Raw genomic sequence first — 13,575 nt, 5'->3', positions numbered from 1 at the left:
AGTTGTTTAGATTTCTCTAAATCCATCTTTCCTTACAGCCAGATTCCTCTCTGTCCTCCATCAGGTGTTTCTGAAGATATTTACATAAAATCTGCATTATTAATGAGCTCCTACTCTGATTGGCTGGAGGTGTGACTCCCACCTTCACCCCTAGCCAATCAGAATACAACCTAATGAATGCAATACAATTCCAGCCCTTTAAATTATGAGGTTAATCAGTAAAACTGAAACATGAGACACAAACAGCTTCAAGTTAAGTTTGTAGATTCATGTGAAGGAAATTTAATATAACTTGTTGCCGTCTCAGTTATAGTTTGTAGTTGAGTACTATAATACACTTGAAGTACTTGAAGTCTTCACAGTTTAAACAGTTTATTCTTCTTGTAATATCAGTTCAGTCTGCTCAGGTTTCCTTCAGTCCACATCAGTTGTGGCTCCATCTAGTGGTCACTACAGAAAACATCATTATCCAGAGTTGATGTAATATTCTTCAGGATATGTTCATTATGATGATGTGAGCTGTGTTTTCTTTGAGTCTCTGTCAGACTTGCTTCTCAGAATAAAGTCAAACAGACATTTAATGAACAAAGTTCAGCAACAGACTCAGAAAGCAGCTGATGATCCAGTGAAGACACTCTGAGCAAACTGGTTTAATCAAGATCACATTTTATTCATGATTCATAGAAAAATGCATCAAGCAGGATATGATTTGATGTAGAATAACACAATAACTTTCACATCATATTAATCTCATCACAAAAGTTGAAAAAAAAGTTGTCTGACCTCAGAGTCTCCAGTCTACAGTGTGGACTCTCGAGAAAATTACACAGAAACGTCACTCCTGAAACCTGCCGCTTGTTGTAGCTCAGCAGAAGCTTTCTCAGATGGGTGGGTAAGCTAAGATTTTATTCATGATTCACAGAAAAATGCATCAAGCAGGATATGATTTAATGTAGAATAACACAATATACTGCAATCACTCAAAAATAACTTGTTAGAAAATAAAGAACATGAATGAATACAAGTTTTCCCACATGACCTATGTCATATGAAATACTAAACTAATCATTACAAGCTGTATGATTCAAATACACGTGAAGAAAATCTCATCAAACAGAAGCAAATGAGATTTCATGACTCAGGAAGTTGGATTCACGTCCAACACAGCAGAATATTTCTACGTTCTGTAACATCGTCTGAACAAACGCATTCAAATGAGAAAATCAATCATGTGTACCAGTTTCTATATGATGTCAGTAACATGTTACTGTCCCTCCACCAGTTTACTGACACTTCTGTCAGCATGAGTCACTTCAGAAAACATCTCAGCCTCGTATTGACTGAAACACACAAGAAAAACCATTTAAATCATTCAAGTGGAAAAAGCTAAAGAAACATAATGTGTGTGTGTAGAAGATGATGTGACTGGTGTTTCTCTGTAACAGCAGGGAGGCTGTTGTACTCCACATGAAGCACCAGGGGGCGTCTTCACTCCGTATTAAACCTGAGCTGTTAGCTGTGTTCACTTCTTCTCTACTCTTTATGCTTCATTCTTGACCTCAGAAACAGCAGCTGATGAAAACTGTCTCAACTCAAGGTCCACTTACTCGCTTGTTCTGGAGCTTTTTCGACTGTATCACATGGTCTTCATCAGCAGGTTGAGTTTGTTCAATTGTTACAAAGCTGGAGGACTTCTCATCCATGCTGCTGTGTGATACGGTTGAAAGGTCCAAAACAAGAGAGTAAGTGGACCTTGAGTTGAGATAATTTTGTCAGTTATTGCAGTACAAATATGTATAAACCAGTTTTTGCTTTAAATTATGCAGTTAAAGTTTGTACTTTGTACTAACGTGAAGTTATACAAGACATTCGCTGGCAGATGTTGAACCTCACTGGAAATAAATTTTAATAACTTTGTTTGACTTTATTTTTTTTTTTGTTTTGTCAAAAATATTCATTAACAACCTTTTTTCACAATAAAAACTCAACTAAAACTCAACTAAAAGTCACCTTTGAAAAAAGAGATCTATACTGAAATGATTTACATTTTTCATCAACACAATGATCATGTGACAGACAGACAAATGGACAAATAACTTAATAACTGTTTTAATACAAAGTCATATTAAATGAGCTGCATGCATGTGTGGAATCACATCATCCCTCTAGTTACTGAAACTGTTTCCTCTGCAGCAGCTCAGTTTGACTGTTTTACATTATTATTGAACTGCAGCCCTGTTCACACCAGAGCTTCATTCCACTTCCCTTAAACTGCATCCATGTTTCCCTCACCTGTGTCTGAGTCCCTCCCACTCAAGGAGAGAGGAAATGAGGAAATTATTATTATTTTGTATTTGTATTTCTTTTTATTGAGCATAAGGAAAATGTACAGAAGAAGATTGGGAATAGCTATACATGATGAAGGATGGAATTAAATCAACAATGGTTGACTGAATGAATGGTTTTCAGTGACTTAAAGTAGTTGGTAAAGTTATGCATGAACACAGTGAAAGAGGAAGTGCTGCCATTCCAGTTACAAGTATATATATGATATTTGACCAAAATAATTACAACATTAACAGGATCTGAAATGTTTGCATCCAAGTTGCCCATAAAATAAATAATGTCATTACAAGTAAACAGAGGTATGTTATCCATTATTAGTATCAACCAGTTATGAATATTGGTCCAAAACTAGTTGGTGTATGAGCATTTAAAAAATAAATGGTTGATGGTTTCAGCCTCTAAGATTCAAGGATCCACTTCAACTTTAAATCTTTAGTGAAGAAAATCACTAACATGATATATTGCTGATACTATTTTAAAGTGAGTTTCTTTGACTTTAGGAACAATAAGACATGATAAATAAAATGAAAGAGGGAATGTTTGTATGAGAGGGTCAGTCTATAACCTATGAAAATGACCTGGAACCTTATGATCATCTAAACAGCATTTATTCTATAATCTCCAATATTTTTTCAATTATTTTATATAGAAATTCAGCCGACAGCAGGCGGACCATAAATCAGCTGACTGGTCAAACTAATTCACATCTCATACCAGAGATAAAGAAATTCAAATGAAGTTAGATTATTTTTATTCAGTGTAATTCTGTTTATTTTGTATTTAGTATTCAGGAGATGTCTTTAAGCTTTTAGCTTCCTGCCTCCTGCACAGATGTTTATTTACTTTAAATTAATATGTAGCTGAGTATATGCAGGGAAAAGTTTTTTGGGAAATGTTTTTTAACATATATGTGAATGACTTTGTGTGCATATCAAATCTTTGAATATTTTATTAAACCTGTATTTTGTAATGTGCAAAAAAAATAAAGGAATAAAGTAAAACACCAATCAGTAGTCAAAATGCAAGAGGACAGGAGCAGAAATAGACATGATATCATTTATCTGTCAAATATTCAGACTGTCAGACATCACATCTGTACAGAGGACAATCTTCATGTCACAATTGTTAACAAAAGTTTGATGTTATTTCAGTTCATAATACTGACGAGAATGAAATAATGACATCATGTTCATATTGTGTCTGTCTGTAATATTTGATTACTGAATGTTTTCTTTCTCTTTGGCTGATCAAAGGTCATCAACACATCTGAATTCTTTGTACAGATTTTGATTTTATTAGTCTGATTGTGTACAAACTGAAAATGAAGAGTTTCTAAAACCCAACCAGTCCAAGCAGATGGGGCCCACTTAAAATCCGGTTCTGCTTGAGGTTTCATCCTGTTAAAGGGGAGTTTTTCCTTGCTGCTGTCACCAAGTGCTTCTGATGGAGGAATGTTGGGTCTCTGGAAATTAAAGAGTTCGGTCTACACCTGCTCTATGTGATAAGAGCCCTGAGATAACTTCTGTTGGGATTTGGCGCTATAGGAATAGAACTGAATTGAACTGAAATTCAATTGAATTGAACTGTAGGACTGACAGCAGGACCCTGTTCTTATGGAATAACCTCCCTGCTGACGTCAGACAATGGATAAAACTGGATAAAACTGAACAACTGGTTGATGCTTCAGAAACCAGAACTGATTACTTGAAAATGTCCATCTTATAACTCATCTTTGCTGCTCTGATTCTCTGGATAAAACTGAACATGCTCCATTAACTGGGTGATCCTTCAGAAACCAGAACTGATCCAGGAGAGACTGTCTTTGCTGTTAGTGCAGCAATCTCATGGAATAATCTGCAATGTTGCCTAAAAATCTGTGTGTGACTGCTTTCACTGAGCCTACACACTGTATACTGTCTGATTTCTGTTTTTCTCATGTGTCTGTTCATCCTTGTTACTTTGTACTGTAATTTCATTTAACTGTAAACAGGGCGTTACTGTAAAAGAGCCTGAATGCTCAGCAAACCTGCCCTGTGCAAATAAAGGTCATCTTAAATAAATACCATAGAATTGGATCTGTGTCAATAACAATTATAACATCACGCAGTAAATATGTAATTAGAATTATTACCTGTCACGGGTGTATGTGTATGGGACAAATGGGACGAGGACACAAATACAGACACGAAAGACTAAGGACAGGTTGAGGAAAAGGGGCTTTAATAATCAGGCTTACAGGTCAGTAAGGCGCAGGCAGTCCAAAACAGGCAAACAAGTCCAAAGAGGCAAAGCAAGCAGGTCACAAACAGGTGGAAGGTCTAAACCACAGAACAGCAGGTTCAGTTTCTTTAGGACATGGTTTGGTTACTTTGGCTTTAATTGCTTTTATACTTTTTAACTATTTAAGTTTTTGTTGTTTTTCTGTTTGTGTGACAGACAGACAGGCATATTTTTGTAATGAAGATGAGGTGTGGATATTATCTGAAGACACAAATATCACAGTGAAAGCTTCACAACAACAACTCAACACACAACCAGACGCTGCTGGTTCCTGATGTTGCATGACGACCTCAAAAAGTCTGATCATGTCTCTGAAATCACATGACAAACATCACACACAAACAGCTACTGGCAAAGTTTGACACGTGGCTTTAAAACGTCTCCTTATCATGCTGCATGTCAGAGGGAAATGTTGTTCTCTTTACTCCATTATGTTCATTTGATGGTTGAGGGCAGCTGTTTCACAGTTTCAGTTCAGGGTGTGTTTGTTTTTTACAGTTTTCACACATTTCTCTCTACTATATATATTATATTTATACATTTGAGCTCATCTATATCATACTTGATGTCGTCTTTTTTACGTTATACACCTGAGTAGGTCCTCAACTAAAATGGAAATAAACTTTTTGACCTTTTTATTTGTCCTTTTTTCCTATTTTTTAAATGTAGAAGTAAGAAAATGTAGAAGGTTTATAACTGGTAACATGCATTTCTCCATATTTTGATTCACATTTTCAAATGTCTTCACACATTCAGCACAACAGAAGTCACTGTGCACTAAACTTTTCATTGTTGTGACACAAAATGCATTCAGTGGGCACATCTTTCAAAGAATAAGAACTGTTGTCTCACTCAAACTCAACCATCACCAAACCTCTGTGCATTTACACTCTACTTTGCACATTCTACTATTGTCCAAACTGGTAAATTTACATTCAAAACCAACGTAAAACAAATTACTGTATCATTTCTCATTAACGTCTGTTACTGCACTGAATATACTGTAAGGTAACACAATCCATACATAAGACATGTTGTGATGGAATCTTGGTTCATGATAAATAAATGAATAAATAAATAAAAGATAGAGGGATACATGTTGTGATGCTGTCTGTTTTTAGTGTTTTTTAGGTCAGTGTGTGATGAGCGATAAAGTTTAGTTTCTCTCTGCTGTCAGAGATAGAAAACAGAGACAGATCCTAACAAGTACAGGTTCAGTGCAACACAGAAAACAAAAGAAAAGAGAATCTGTTGGACAGGTGAGGCTGAGACAGAGACGCACTTCCTCCTACAATGTAAAACATTCAAGGAAATAAAGAACATTTACTTTAACAAGTTCAACTCAAAGAGCTTAATGAGCTCTCAACATTAAAACTACTCAAACACACACACACACACACACACACACACACACACAGTGTGATGTGATCTGTTGAAATGTAATTATTATCAAATATTCTTAACTGGGGATTCATTTCTATATGGCTGCTGTATCCCTTCATCCTTCCCTAAAAACACACACACACACACACACACATAGGATATACTGTATATAATTAATATATATTAATCTTAATGTGTTATTGATCCGCAAGTATGGATGAAGTGTTTTGGATGTGAGGTGTACTTTTACTGCAATACTTTAACTACATCAAGCTCATAATACTTATGTACTTTTACTGCAATACTTTAACTACATCAAGCTCATAATACTTATGTACTTTTACTGCAATACTTTAACTACATCAAGCTCATAATACTTATGTACTTTTACTGCAATACTTTAACTACATCAAGCTCATAATACTTATGTACTTTTACTGCAATACTTTAACTACATCAAGCTCATAATACTTATGTACTTTTACTGCAATACTTTAACTACATCAAGCTCATAATACTTATGTACTTGTTAAAAGTTTCACTATATGTGGATGAGACAAACTCCACTCAAGCCTACTTTCTTTAATTTTAATTAATGAAAAATATAACATAGTTTAATGTCTTGCACCATAAGTGCAGAACTTGCACAATTTGAGCAGTTGGTGTTGAGCTGGATCTGAACCATCAAGAATGACTAAACAAACACAAACAAACATCAGAAACATAAAAAATAGTTGTGAAACTTGAGGCCAAAGGAGAAGCTGCGGTTTTCTGCATCTAGCAGATATCCCTAAACTGTCATCTTTAATGTAAAAGAAGAAGTTCAAATGTTCCACATGTCAGCGTTCAGCTGGGTTGAGATCTGGTGACTGTGAAGGCCATAGTATATAATTCACATCATTTTCATACTCATCAAACCAGTAGAAAGTACAATATTTCCCTCTGAAATGTAGTGGAGTGGAAGAAGAAAGTAGCATCACATGGAAATACTCAAGTAAAGTACAAATACCTCAAAACTGTACTTCAGTACTTGAGTAAATGTACTTAGTTACTTTCCACCACTGAAGGCCAACACTAGTGAAACCTTAACTAATTAGATTAATTAAAGTCAAATTGTTTCCTTCAGAAGTAATAATTTGATTCCATGTTCTTGTATTTTCCTCTTGTCATGTTTCTTTTTGACAACATTATCTCATATAATGTTGGTGTGATGAATAAAACTTCACAGACAATAAATCCAGCTGGTTTGAAATGACGGCACGTTGTGACTCCACATCCTACAGTCTGAACTTAAAGCTGTCAGCTCTCTGTTGAACAGTAGAGATCCTGTTTCTACATACAATTTAATACATGCAGTATATTAGGTATATATGCACCAAATGCACATTGTACAATATCAAATTTAACACAAAAGACAGGAAATAAAAAGAAAGAAATTCCATTTCAAAACTCATCAAATGTTTTCTCAGCAGCAGGAAAACTGAGGATCTTATTTTACAGTGTTTATGAAGTATTTTAAAAACTGTTGAATTTGAGCTAGAAAGCTAACATAACATTACAGTTTTTAACAGTTGGTAACTCACTTTTGTCTTTGCGGGGTTCATTTATTCAAAGTGTTCACAGTTTTCTTTACTAACATGAGGCTCAGCACAACAGTTCACCTCACATCCAAAACACTTCATCCATACCTGCGGATCAATAACACAACATTAAGATTAATATATATTAATTATATACAGTATATCTTATGTGTGTGTGTGTGTTTTTAGGGAAGGATGAAGGGATACAGCAGCCATATTGAAATGAATCCCCAGTTAAGAATATTTGATAATAATTACATTTCAACAGATCACATCACACTGTGTGTGTGTGTGTGTGTGTGTGTGTGTGTGTGTGTGTGTGTGTGTGTGTGTGTGTGTGTGTGTGTGTGTGTGTGTGTGTGTGTGTGTGTGTGTGTTTGAGTAGTTTCAATGTTGAGAGCTCATTAAGCTCTTTGAGTTGAACTTGTTAAAGTAAATGTTCTTTATTTCCTTGAATGTTTTACATTGTAGGAGGAAGTGCGTCTCTGTCTCAGCCTCACCTGTCCAACAGATTCTCTTTTCTTTTGTTTGCTGTGATGTTTTGTGTCGTCCTTGTTGGATCGGCAGTTTGTGGTCACAGAGTCTGTACTTGTTAGGATCTGTCTCTGTTTTCTATCTCTCTATCTCTTCACAGTTTTCTTTACTAACATGAAGCTCAGCCAGCACAACAGTTCACCTCACATCCAAAACACTTCATCCATACCTCTGGATCATTAACACAACTTTAAGATTAATATATATTAATCATATACAGTATATCCTGTGTGTGTGTGTGTGTTTAGGGAAGGATGAAGGGATACAGTAGCCATATTGAAATGAATCCCCAGTTAAGAATATTTGATAATAATTACAACGCTCGCCCCCACAGAGCGGGGTTTATCAGAGACCACCTCCAGAATTTGGGAGTGGAGAGGATGGAACGGCCTGCCAGCAGTCTTGACCTCAACCCCATTGAACACTTGTGGGATCAGTTTGGGTGTGCTGTTCATGCCAGAGTGACCAACACAACTACGCTGGCTGCCTTACGACAAATGCTGGTTGAAGAATGGGACGCCATCCCACAGCAGAGTGTGACCAGGCTGGTGACCAGCATGAGGAGGAGGTGCCAGGCTGTTGTGGCTGTGTATGGTTCTTCTACACGCTACTGAGGCTCCTGTTTGTTAAATGAATAAATTGTTAAATTGCCAATATGTCTTGTTTCTTCAATCATCCAATCCACCAAACACCAAACAAGAGTCAATGGCAGAATAAGCTGTTTGGCATTGGCAGAGAAGATTTGGCAAATTTTTCAACCCACATACTCAGCTCTGTTGCTCACCCCACAAATGCATGTTCCTTACAAATGTGGCTCCATTTCAAAGGGAAATAAACAGGCTTTCCAACGGTATAAGATTTATTTCCCAAGAAGCATTGTTACAACAAAGACATAATCTACCAAACACAAATATCCTTACTTTTTGTGCTAAGTTTACATATATACATGACAACAAGCCCAAAGTGTGTGAGAGCAGCAGGTATCTGAGAGCCTGTCCATCCGTTAATAAGTCCCTCTGGGAACAACCTGAGAGCAGCTTCAAACAGCCCATAAACAAATCACACTGATGTCCAACAATAATTAGATTAATCACTAATTAGTAATAAATACTTTAACTACATCAAGCTCATACTACTTATGTACTTGTTAAAAGTTTCACTATATGTGGATGAGACAAACTCCACTCAAGCCTACTTTATTTTATATTAATTAATGAAAAATATAACATGGTTTAATGTCTTGCACCATAAGTGCAGAACTTGCACAATTTGAGCAGTTGGTGCTGAGCTGGATCTGAACCATCAAGAATGACTAAACAAACACAAACAAACATCAGAAACATAGAAAATAGTTGTGAAACTTGAGGCCAAAGGAGAAGCTGTGGTTTTCTGCATCTAGCAGATATCCCTAAACTGTCATCTTTAATGTAAAAGTAGAAGTTCAAATGGACCGGTTTTTCCTTTAATTTGTCACCAGTCTATATAAAAACCTAACACAAAAAGTAAGGAAATGTGTGTTTGGTAGATTATTTCTTTGTTGTAACAATGCTTCTTGGCAATAAATCTTAGACCGCTGGAAAGCCTGTTTATTTCCCTTTTAAATGGTGCCACATTTGTAAGGAACATGCATTTGTGGGATGAGCAGCAGAGCTGAGTATGTGGGTTACACCTGTGAGCATGGGCCCTGCTACAGTGGTCAGTAGGTGTCTGCTCCAAGAATTAGCATGCCACGTTTGACTAATCTGGATTGGGCTCGTACAATAGGGCAACTTCAAGCTGGTGTTCCACAAGACCAAGTTGCGGCATTATTTGGAGTGAGCCCTAGTACCATCTCCAAAGTGAAGGCCAAGTTCCATATAACAGGGGATGTCAGAGAAGGGCCGCAAAGTGGGTGTTCCAAGAAGACAACAACCCAAGAAGACCGTTTCATCACCCTGTCAACAGCGAGGTACCGTAGGCTGTCTTCTACAGATTTGCAGTCAAGGTTTGCAGGATGATATGGCCAACAGCTCTCTGCCCAGACAATCCAGACAAACAGATTGCACGCAGCCAATCTCCAGTCTCATAGGGCTGCCAAGAGGCCTGCCATGACTGCCCTTCACTGTCAGGCCCGTTTGCGCTGGTGTCGGCAACACATGCACTGGAACCTGAACATGTGGAGGAACGTTATGTTCAGTGATGAGTCCAGATTCTGCCTACAGCAGTTGGATCATAGGGTCAAAGTGTGGAGAAGACGCAGAGAACGCTATGCTGATTGCTGCACCGATAGAGTAACATCTTTTGGTGGAGGCAGTGTGATGGTGTGGGGCGGCATCTCTCTCACTGGAAAAATGAGGCTTGTCATCATTGGAGGCAATCTCAATGCAGAGAGATATCAAGATGAGATTCTGCAACCAGTGGCAATCCCATATCTCCACAGTCTGGGACCGAACTCTATCCTCCAAGATGACAACGCTCGCCCACACAGAGCGGGGTTTGGGAGTGGAGAGGATGGAGGATGGTCACTGAATGGTTTGATGAGTATGAAAATGATGTGAATCATATACTATGGCCTTCACAGTCACCAGATCTCAACCCAGCTGAACGCTGACATGCGGAACATTTGAACTTCTTCTTTTACATTAAAGATGACATTTTAGGGATATCTGCTAGATGCAGAAAACCGCAGCTTCTCCTTTGGCCTCAAGTTTCACAACTATTTTTCATGTTTTTGATGTTTGTTTGTGTTTGTTTAGTCATTCTTGATGGTTCACCTATGGTGCAAGACATTAAATTGTGTTTTATTTTCCATTAATTAAAATTAAATACAATAGTCCAAAGTAAGCTTGAGTGGAGTTTGTCTCAGCCACATATATTGAAACTTTCAACAAGCACATAAGTATTATGAGCTTGATGTAGTTAAAGTATTGCAGTAAAAGTACATAAGTATTATGAGCTTGATGTAGTTAAAGTATTGCAGTAAAAGTAGTGGTTTGGTCCCTCTGACTGATATATTATTATATATGACATCATTAGATTATTAATAGTGAAGCATCAGTGTTAGAGCAGCATGTTACTGTTGTAGCTGCTGGAGGTGGAGCTAGTTTACACTACTTTATATACAGTTAGCTAGTTTAGTCCAGTGGTTCCCAACCTAGGGGTCGGGCCCCTCCAAAGGGTCAGCAGATAAATCTGAGGGGTGGTGAGATGATTAATGGGAGAGGAAAGAAGAAAAAACAAAGTTCTGATACACAAATCTGTTTTCAGTTTTTGGACTTTTTCTCTAATCTTTGATTTTTGCTGAAATATTGGATCATTTGAACATTTATTGAAATGAAAGCATGTGAGAAGTTTAGAGGGAAAAATCACTATTTGGTGGAGCTGTTAACAACTCATAGACATGTGAAATGTGACCCCGACTACACACTGCTTTTTGTAAGACGTCAAAAGACAAAAAGGTTGGAAACCACTGGTTTCATCTTTAATAATGTGTTGTATTTTAAAAGCTTGTTATATTATCCATTGTGTCAAATCTTCATCTGAAAAGTAACTAAAGCTGTCAAATAAATGTAGTGGAGTAGAAAGTACAATATTTCCCTCTAGCTAACATAACATTACAGTTTGTAACAGTTGGTGACTCACTTTTGTCTTTGCGGGGTTCATTTATTCAAACTGTTCACAGTTTTCTTTACTAACATGAAGCTCAGCCAGCACAACAGTTCACCTCACATCCAAAACACTTCATCCATACCTGCGGATCATTAATACAACATTAAGATTAATATATATTAATTATATACAGTATATCCTATGTGTGTGTGTGTGTTTAGGGAAGGATGAAGGGATACAGTAGCCATATTGAAATGAATCACCAGTTAAGAATATTTGATAATAATTACAACGCTCGCCCCCACAGAGCGGGGTTTATCAGAGACCACCTCCAGAATTTGGGAGTGGAGAGGATGGAACGGCCTGCCAGCAGTCCTGACCTCAACCCCATTGAGCACTTGTGGGATCAGTTTGGGTGTGCTGTTCGTGCCAGAGTGACCAACACAACTACGTTGGCTGACTTACGACAAATGCTGGTTGAAGAATGGGATGCCATCCCACAGCAGAGTGTGACCAGGCTGGTGACCAGCATGAGGAGGAGGTGCCAGGCTGTTGTGGCTGTGTATGGTTCTTCCACACGCTACTGAGGCTCCTGTTTGTTAAATGGATAAATTGTTAAATTGCCAATATGTCTTGTTTCTTCAAACTTCAATCATCCAATCCACCAAACACCAAACAAGAGTCAATGGCAGAATAAGCTGTTTGGCATTGGCGGAGAAGATTTGGCAAATTTTTCATGAGCGCAACCCACATACTCAGCTCTGCTGCTCATCCCACAAATGCATGTTCCTTACAAATGTGGCACCATTTCAAAGGGAAATAAACAGGCTTTCCAACGGTATAAGATTTATTTCCCAAGAAGCGTTGTTACAACAAAGACATAATCTACCAAACACAAATATCCTTACTTTTTGTGCTAAGTTTACATATATACATGACAACAAGCCCAAAGTGTGTGGGAGCAGCAGGTATCTGAGAGCCTGTCCATCCGTTAATAAGTCCCTCTGGAAACAACCTGAGAGCAGCTTCAAACAGCCCATAAACAAATCACACTGATGTCCAACAATAATTAGATTAATCACTAATTAGTAATAAATACTTTAACTACATCAAGCTCATACTACTTATGTACTTGTTAAAAGTTTTACTATATGTGGATGAGACAAACTCCACTCAAGCCTACTTTATTTAATTTTAATTAATGAAAAATATAACATAGTTTAATGTCTTGCACCATAAGTGCAGAACTTGCACAATTTGAGCAGTTGGTGTTGAGCTGGATCTGAACCATCAAGAATGACTAAACAAACACAAACAATCATCAGAAACAGAAAATAGTTGTGAAACTTGAGGCAAAAGGAGAAGCTGTGGTTTTCTGATGTTGGGACTACATGTGGACCACAGTTTACCACATGTTTCAAGACTCCAAGAAACCTGAGCCCTGGGGGTTCATACCTAAAGTATGAAGCTCCTCCCATGGATCCAGGTTATCAAAACCAGAGTTTCCCTTCTTATCTGCCTCTCTTTCTCTCCTCCATCTGTGGCTGGAGCAGCTCTTTTTTTCTCCTCCAGCTGTGGAAGGAGCAGCTCCTTGCTCTCTTTCTCCTTCAGCTGCAGGAGCAGCTGCTTGCTCTTTCACATCTCCAGCAGCTGCTGGAGCAGCTCTCTGCTCTCTTGTGTGGCCTGCTCACAGCAGACACACACAGTCTTTTCTTTACGGCCTAAGACTCAGAAACTAAGTTTCCTTGTGCCAGCAGCTACCACGCAAGTCTGCTGGCTAGTTTAACAAGTACAGGAGCCGTGAAACAGAGTTAGCTTGCTGCTAACTCTACACAAAGGAGTGACCTGGGTCTTCTGACCTGAA

This window comes from Thunnus albacares, chromosome 18, assembly GCF_914725855.1.
Source record: "Thunnus albacares chromosome 18, fThuAlb1.1, whole genome shotgun sequence".
NCBI classification, from domain to species: domain Eukaryota; kingdom Metazoa; phylum Chordata; class Actinopteri; order Scombriformes; family Scombridae; genus Thunnus; species Thunnus albacares.
This window is presented reverse-complemented; position numbering follows the sequence as displayed.